Source organism: Haliotis rubra, unplaced genomic scaffold (assembly GCF_003918875.1).
Source record: "Haliotis rubra isolate DU_JTF1 unplaced genomic scaffold, ASM391887v1 Scf287, whole genome shotgun sequence".
Lineage (NCBI taxonomy): Eukaryota > Metazoa > Mollusca > Gastropoda > Lepetellida > Haliotidae > Haliotis > Haliotis rubra.
The window spans coordinates 286291-294376 of record NW_025766954.1 but is presented as its reverse complement, the minus strand read 5'-3'; the positions used below and the strand labels follow the sequence as shown (position 1 = coordinate 294376).

The following is an 8086-nucleotide window of genomic DNA, read 5'->3' as shown; positions in this document are numbered from 1 at the left end:
TACACCACACACCCCTCAAGTCACTGTTGACTTCGTTCATAATTCAGACATCAATGTCTTGTCATGACCTTCTAGATTTCCAGATCTGAATCCGATAGACCATCCCAGGGATGAACTCGAGAGATGTCAACGCCAAGCAAAAAGATGGCCAACACGTTGTAGGAAGAATGGAGAAGACAAAGACTTCCAGTCGGTACCAAAGTGTAGTGCTGTGATAATCGCAAACGGCGGTTCCATCTTGTGCTGATCGGGACGCCCCTCGTGGGCGTACGATGCTCATGATGTTGATCATTGGATTGTCTTGTACAGGCCTGATTATTTACAAACCGCCGTCATGTAGCTGGAATATTGCTGAGTGCGGCGTTAAACAAAACGTGTATTGGGACAATACAATCAGAAATTACGTCTTCTACATAACAGTATCATCATGCTAAGTATAATCCTTGTATGAATTAAGTTAAATGGAATATGCAAAACTAATTTAACACAGTAAATGTTTCAAAGTTGGCTCATGGGTTTATTGTTAGAGACTGGACGATGAAACACTCATTTAGTGAGTAAGTGAGTGAGTGTGGTTTTACGCTGCTTTTAGTAATATTCCAGCAATATCACAGCCAGGAACACAAAATATGTCATTTGTGAATTACTGCTGTGAGTCCCTGGCCACGTTCTCATGGATAATCCCTCACACTCTGGAGCGTCTGGGTTGGTCTCTGACGTCGGTGACACTATGGACGAGCTGATATTTAGGAAATATGCAAATCTGAATTCTACCATGACTTCAGTAAATACTGGATTGTGATATACGTTACATAGCTCTGATTTTCAACAGTGTGCATATTTTAAAATCTTTTTAACTTAATAACGCGGTTTTGGTGGAATGGAGATAAACATACTGTGTTAGAAAATCAGCGGTATTATATCCTAATTATAAATTATCTATTCCAAGTGAAGGACATTTGAAAACCCCTAATCTTGGTTTACAAATAACATGAAATCCGAAATTCAGAGTTTCGAGAATAATAATCCATTTATTATTCATTGTGAAAAATACTTTTTCAAAGCCTAAAACATAATGTCAATTGATGAGATAAACTTCACAGAAGTCCCACTATCGTTCAGCTGTGGAACGTGATCTATGCATGACGTTTGGTCGTTTGTTTTTTTATCAATAGATAAATGTGATATGTGTGCAGTTGACCTTTCGTTGCTGAGAAAATGCGACCGGCAAATCTGGGAAAGTTGTTACAATCGATATTTATGTATAATGTGTCATTAAGTAGAACACAAAGCAAACATGTCTCCAGCTTGCCGGGACCTGATGCCACGGAACACCTTTTCCATTTAGAAATGTATGACTTGCACTTCGTGAGCTCATTGTGGCGGCTGTCTGGTACGAACGAATTCAAGAGTGCAGTACGCCAGACGCAAATAAATCGTATTTGGCACCCACAATCAGCAATTATAAATCATAGGGTGAAGGTCAACGGAAGGTCCGACGTTTATTACAATGTTTGGACTTCAGCCAGTGATGGTTTACCCACACAAAGGAAAGGTCAATTCTTATAACTTGTTTCCCTATTTTGTGACACGAGGGATGTCTGAACGTGAGCTTAATGAGTGTACATATGCCCAAACTGTTCTACAGTCTCATTTTGGTGGTGCGGGGGTGTCCTGTGCATAGAGTTCAGACCACAAATCAGGTGCGTTGGGTGCGGAGAGTAATTGGATGGGTGACCGTGATTAGCAGCTTGACTCCTGGGAGTTTCTAGGACTTCAGTCCTGCTCCACAACGAAGCACACGTGATACACGTGGTCTCGCCTTAGACAAGTGAGTTTGTTCAAAATTGTCTCTGTTCACCAAGCAGAAACTGGGTACCCGGCGGGATACGTCATGCGACTATTAACCTTCTAGCGCCTCACAGGCAGCTTGGTTTATTCGGGGTAATAATAGTCAGATGATATTTGTGCGCTTTGAGCAGGATGTGAAGCCCGGAAAGGCGCCTTATAGATATTGTACATTATCGTTTGTGGAGGTCAATAATATCACCATTAAACGAGAAATGTATATGTAGAACTACCTCTAAGTCAGACTCGGTGATAGTGCGTCGGTATCAATATACTTCAACTACAGAACGTCACGATCAACGTTACGGGAGATTGATGAAATGGGCATTGAAACTCTAGCGATTAGGTGCTGGACAACAGTGATCAACTGCCGGTTAGACGTGATTATAAACATATATGGAATGGATACTGAAGTGAATTGATTCACTGCGGTGTAATGTTGATTACTGTTACTGTCAGTCTAGGCACGGATCCAGTCAACAAGTGGGGTGTGCGTGTATTGATTTTGTTCACAAGGATTAGTCTTCGCGAGGATATTCAAGTTCCGGATTAAATGTCTTAATGATCAGAGACAACGCTCCCGTATTAATTTTACTTGTGCTCCTGTATTTCTGGGATTTCCCCGGGAATTCGGAAGCGGTTGAAGACAACGTTAAGTGTTTGTGCGGCAGTGACTGACGTTACGGTTCTGTGTCCGAAGTCGAGTTAAACGCCGTCCAATAAGCCTTATAAGGACCGACCAGGACATGTGACCAAACTCCTATCAGTCAGATAATGTTACCAAACTAATCTGAATTAACCATAGCATGTCACTAATGTCCTCTCGCTCAACTAATCAGATGATGTTACCAAATTAGTCTGCACTAATCACAGCATGATACAAACCTCCTCTCAGCTAATCATATAGTGTTACAAATCTAAAATGAACTAATCACGGCATGTTGTTGATATTCTCTCAACTAATCAGATGATTTTACCAAACTAATCTGAACTAATCACAGCATCATGCCATGTTACCTATCTCTCTCAACTGATCATATATAGTGTAACTGTCACATGCCGTTGTCACGACCTCTTCGTAACAGTAACAGGATACACTGTTGGCCATGTGCTTCGGCACACATCCCATAATGATCGTGAACAAGGGGGAATAAGTCTTGAATGGATTACCACTCTAAGATATCCAATACTGACAGTTACAAATCTAAAATGAACTAATCACAGCATGTTATCGAACTCCTATAAAATAATCAGATGACGTTGTCAACTGATGTCATCAAACATTTATCGGTTAAAGGAGTAGATAATCTAGATTACATTTTACGATAGGAGGCACTAAACTTGCTATATTATTATTATCCCAATGGAAGAATTCACCAGGGGGTAAACCCTCTGGTACACGTGCTATTTAATTCCTAACATTTGATGAAATAATCGAACTGATATAAATCAGGAGCTGTCATAAAACTCCTGTATCACATGATGTCATCACACGTCTATTAAACAGATTTCTATCAGCTAATCACGATGCTATCCAACTCCAGTCAGTGAGATAGTGCTATCACATTCCTCAGGTAATCAAATGACGTTATCCAACTCGTATCAACAAATCAGATGGTATTGAGCTCCTATAAATCAGAGCATTATATCGAGCGCCTATGAGCAACACGGATATTGGTGCTTGATACATGCAGAAACATACTTTGTTTCCTTGTTTCAACAATTCATTCACAATACTGCACGTGACTCATGATTCGTAACTCGTTACCTTCGTTCGCTCGACATGCCAAATGCTCGGGTTCGATTCCCAGATATTATTGCAATAAACCACACATTTAATAACACATATGTGATCACCGCAGACAGCTTTCTAGCGCATTCAATCTGATGGCGCTGAATTTAACATTTGACCAGGATCGTCAAATCTACGTGCAACACAACTCTTCATTGAAATACGTATACTTACCTTCTAGTTTATGTTCAGTTTAACACATTTCATTTTCTTGAAATACCAGCGACCAACCTCTGTGCCACGTATTGTGCGAATGAATGTTATTTTACACCGCTTTTAGCAATATTCCTGCTCTGTCAGCCTGCAAATGAACTTTCTCAGTGTGTCATCTTGTTGGGTAAATGAACTTTCTCAGTGTGTCATCTTGTTGGGTAAATGAACTTTCTCAGTGTGTCATCTTGTTGGGTAAATGAACTTTCTCAGTGTGTCATCTTGTTGGGTAAATGAACTTTCTCAGTGTGTCATCTTGTTGGGTAAGGGGTCGAATTGAGAAGCGACCATATCTTAGACGTTTACCGCATAAGTGACAATGGCCTGAAAAAGGGTGAAATACAGATCCTTCCAAAGGGCCGCATCCCCCTAGCACGAAATGAGACTGCTTGAAAGATTCCTCCACCAGTGGCCCGGGCGCCTCCAGTGTTCTTGGAAATATGTTTTTGAAATAAAACTCTGCAATGTTTTGGAAACAGTTGGCTGTACATGTAAAAAAAACAAAAACAACATCAATCCTGCTTGGAGTGAGGGTAGTATTGCGTCGACTTCAGCAATATTACACCAATTCCAGAAATATCCAGTGGGCATTTGACATTTGGAAATTCGTAAAAGTAAACTGTTGTAAATACAACCACAGATTAAATATCGGAAACTGCTTCCATCTTTGGCATCGATGTCTGAGATACAATTTTCAAGGGTCTGTCTTAAAACAACACTTCTTGACAACATGCTCCTCGAGTGAGCTGAACTATAAGCACTGCGCAGGTGTGGACAAGCAGCCACACACACTCACACTCCATCTGGTCTGTGATTTCACCTTTGACATTTGGAAACTTCTGAAACTAGAGCCACATGTTTAAATTTCAGAAACTTCCTCTATCTGTGACGTCGATGTTTGAGATACAATTTTTAAGGTTCTGTCTCAATACAACACTTTACAACCCCTAGACAGTAGCAGTTAAATGGTTCTGCAGCTTACCTTCATATGTCAACGAACTTTGACCAACCAATGAAATGACTCTCGAGAAGTTAACATTAACCAATCAGGAAGCAACTTTCTGGAGCAATACGGTGTACGATTCCAGACTGCGCTTTAAAAACGATGTTGACAAAGTCCTCGATTTCAATTTTGAAAACTGAACAATGCTAGATTGTGGAATGGCTACCAAAAGATCCAGATTGAATGGCAGCAGCATCCCTGAGGGTTAAGTCTTCCCACTAAATTAATGTTTATCTCATGTGAGAGATGCCTGTAATCGGAACATCCCGTGTTTAGAAAACAGATGTCTGTCACTTTCCCGATATTGTGGCGAGCGGCTGATTGGTCGGTAAAAGTCTGACTTAGCGGTAGCGAAAACTATGATCTGATATCAATGTAATTCGAGAGCCAAATTCAACCCAATAAAGATAACAACTTTGAATGTCGAAGGTTGTAATCCCGAATTCGCCATGATAATATCCCCGAGTCTGTCAACACAATATGGCGGTAGTGGTGGTGATGGTCCTGTGCATAGAGCTCATGTCACAAGTTGAGCAACGCTGAGCGCGGAGTGATTTTGGATGGGTGACCGTGTTTGGCAGAGAGCCCCTGAGAGTTTCTGGGGCTTTTAGCCCTGCCCCACAACGAAGCACATGTGATACAAGTGGTCTCACCTTAGGCAAGTAAGTTTGTTCAAAATCGCCTTTATTCACCCATCAGAAAAATGGGTAACCGGTGGGATAAGTCATGTGACTATTAACCTTCTAGCGGCTCGCAGGGTAATAATAATCAGATTATTTGGGCGCTTCGAGCATGCATTATGCGAGGAGAAATGCGCATGATAAATGGACTATAATTATGTTATTATTATTATTTATCAAACAACCAATGCTTATCGTGAGACACCACTGTATGGCTCAAGAAAACTTTACCAGAGCAAAACGCGTTTTCTTCAAATAGTAAACATATTTCTATCGACGACCATTGGAAAAGGAGTGAAAAACAGACACCTACCAGGAATTTAGACTGCAACCTTCGTGGCTGGCATTCTTATCAAATAGGCCTGTTGGCTGCCAGGGATACCCCATACGTCGGAGTCTAGACATTGTAATTGGTGCTCAGTGTGAAGCTAAGATTTTGTCTCTTGGATAATTATAACCATTATTAATATACTTCCTAAAGGTCAACGTGAACTGGTTCTTTTCTGGTGGACCTTCAGTAATCCATGGTTGTCGTAAGAGGCGACTAACGGGATCGGGTGGTCAGGCTCGCTGACTTGGTTGACACATGTCATCGGTTCCCAATTGCGCAGATCGATGCTCATGCTGTTGATCACTGGATTGTCTGGTCCAGACTCGATTATTTACAGACCGCCGCCATAAAACTGGAATATTGCTGATTGCGGCGTAAAACTAAACTCACTCACTCACTCTTTTCTGGTGGCCTTACTTGCCATACAGCGGCCATAAACTGCTTCTACTGTACTGGAGTGAGTGAGGGGCATTGGGGTAGCCTATTGGTTAAAGCGTTCACTTGTCACACCGAAGGAAGACCCGGGTTTGATTCAGCACATTGGTACAATGTATGAAGCCTTTTTCTGGTGTTCCCGCCGTGATATTGCTGGAACATAGCTAAGGGCGGCGTAAAACCATACTCACTCACTCGAGTGAGTGAGTGGGTTTTGGGTGGGTGAGTGAGTGTGAGTAAATGGGTTTGGGGTGAGTAAGCGTTTACAGCAAGTCTGCAATATTATTTTAATAGTCCGTTAGTTTTTAGAGTCTGGACCACACAAATCTTAAAAACATTAACAATGGTTCATGACAAAGCGCTACAACGACCAACAATCAAACACAAAGAGGATTAAGTGAGTCTTGTGGTTCTGGCAAAATAGAAATCACAATCAAGGCGAATGTGAGTGAGTGAGTGAATTTAGTTTTACGCCGCACTCAGCAATATTCCAGCTATATGGCGGCGGTCTGTAAATAAGCGAGTCTGGACCAGATTGGGAACCGATGACATGTGTTAACCAAGTCAGCGAGCCTGACCACCCGATCCCGTTAGTCGCCCTTTGTGGCAAGCATGGGTTGCTGAAGACCTATTCTACCCCGAATCTTCACGGCTCCAAGGCGAATGTGAGTTTGAACAAATGTTCGTCGGATCCGGGCAGTACTATAGGATGCAACTCTGCATTGCATCCCCGAGACGACTGGTTCAACAGAGGTTTCCATAGTGTCCGGTTGTGCCTATTTTAGTCAGTTCTAGATACACTTTCTACACGTACCCCACATAACCTGACCTCCGACCCATATTTCGTGTGTTCTTACGAAGGGCGGTGGGGTAGCCTAATGGCTAAAGCGTTCGCTCGTCACGCCGAATACCCTAGTTCGATTCCCCACATTGGTACAATGTGTAAAACCCATTTTGGGTGTCCCCCGTCGTGATATTGCTGGAATATTACTAAATGCGGCGTAAAACCATACTCACTTGTTCTTACGACAAGCATGATGCCTTGGGGGTCTATTCTGACCATTACTCCCTCACATGCGACGTTTTACCCGAGCCTGTATTTTCGCCTGCATAAGTACCAGAGACCTATTCCAATCCGGACTCGCAACAATGTAATAAAGGAACCGAACCGCCTTAAAACACGTTTCCTGGTAACAGTATTATCGTCATAGCAATAAAATGTCGGTGTACATGTGCTTTAGATTTCACTGCGAGCCATTACATTGCCAATTGCAAGGTGAAATTCTAGTCAGAACGAGGTATTACACGGTTCTTAAAGCCGCATTTCGGTCGTGAGGCGTTGAGATTTGCAAGTTTACCGTGTTCAATCTTCGGCTGAATAACTGCAGAGCATCCCAAGACGGCAGTTACGTCTGAGAGCACGAGGATGTAAGATTCCAATCAGTTGACTCTATTTGACTCTGCTTTCCAGCCAAGCCTCAAATTTCTATTGGGGACAGGTTTCTTGCATGGGTTAATTTTAAGAGTCCGGTGGGGTTCGGGGAACGGCGATGACAGGAGCGTCATTCCCTGATTGTGGTATATCTCGCAAGGGTCTCTATGTTTGGGGCGTCCCAAGGGGTTCTGGCAATGGCGATGGCACAGGCGTAATTTTTGTTTGATGGATATGTGACGTAATACATAGCGTCATTACTAAAGGGTCACAAAGGTATGTGGGCTATCAGATATAGGCAAACGTCACGCTGAAGACCCGGGTTCGATTCTTCACATGGGTATAATGTGTGAAG

At 42.4% G+C, this 8086-nt stretch overlaps 1 long non-coding RNA gene across 1 annotated transcript; it reads left to right on the top strand.

The window, feature by feature from the left end:
- Nucleotides 1-1693: 1693 nt before the first annotated feature.
- LOC124281671 lies at nucleotides 1694-5595 on the top strand. The gene is made up of 3 exons (XR_006899956.1): nucleotides 1694-1803; nucleotides 3463-3465; nucleotides 5498-5595. It is a non-coding gene; the product is annotated as an uncharacterized LOC124281671 (long non-coding RNA).
- The last annotated feature ends 2491 nt before the right edge of the window (nucleotides 5596-8086 follow it).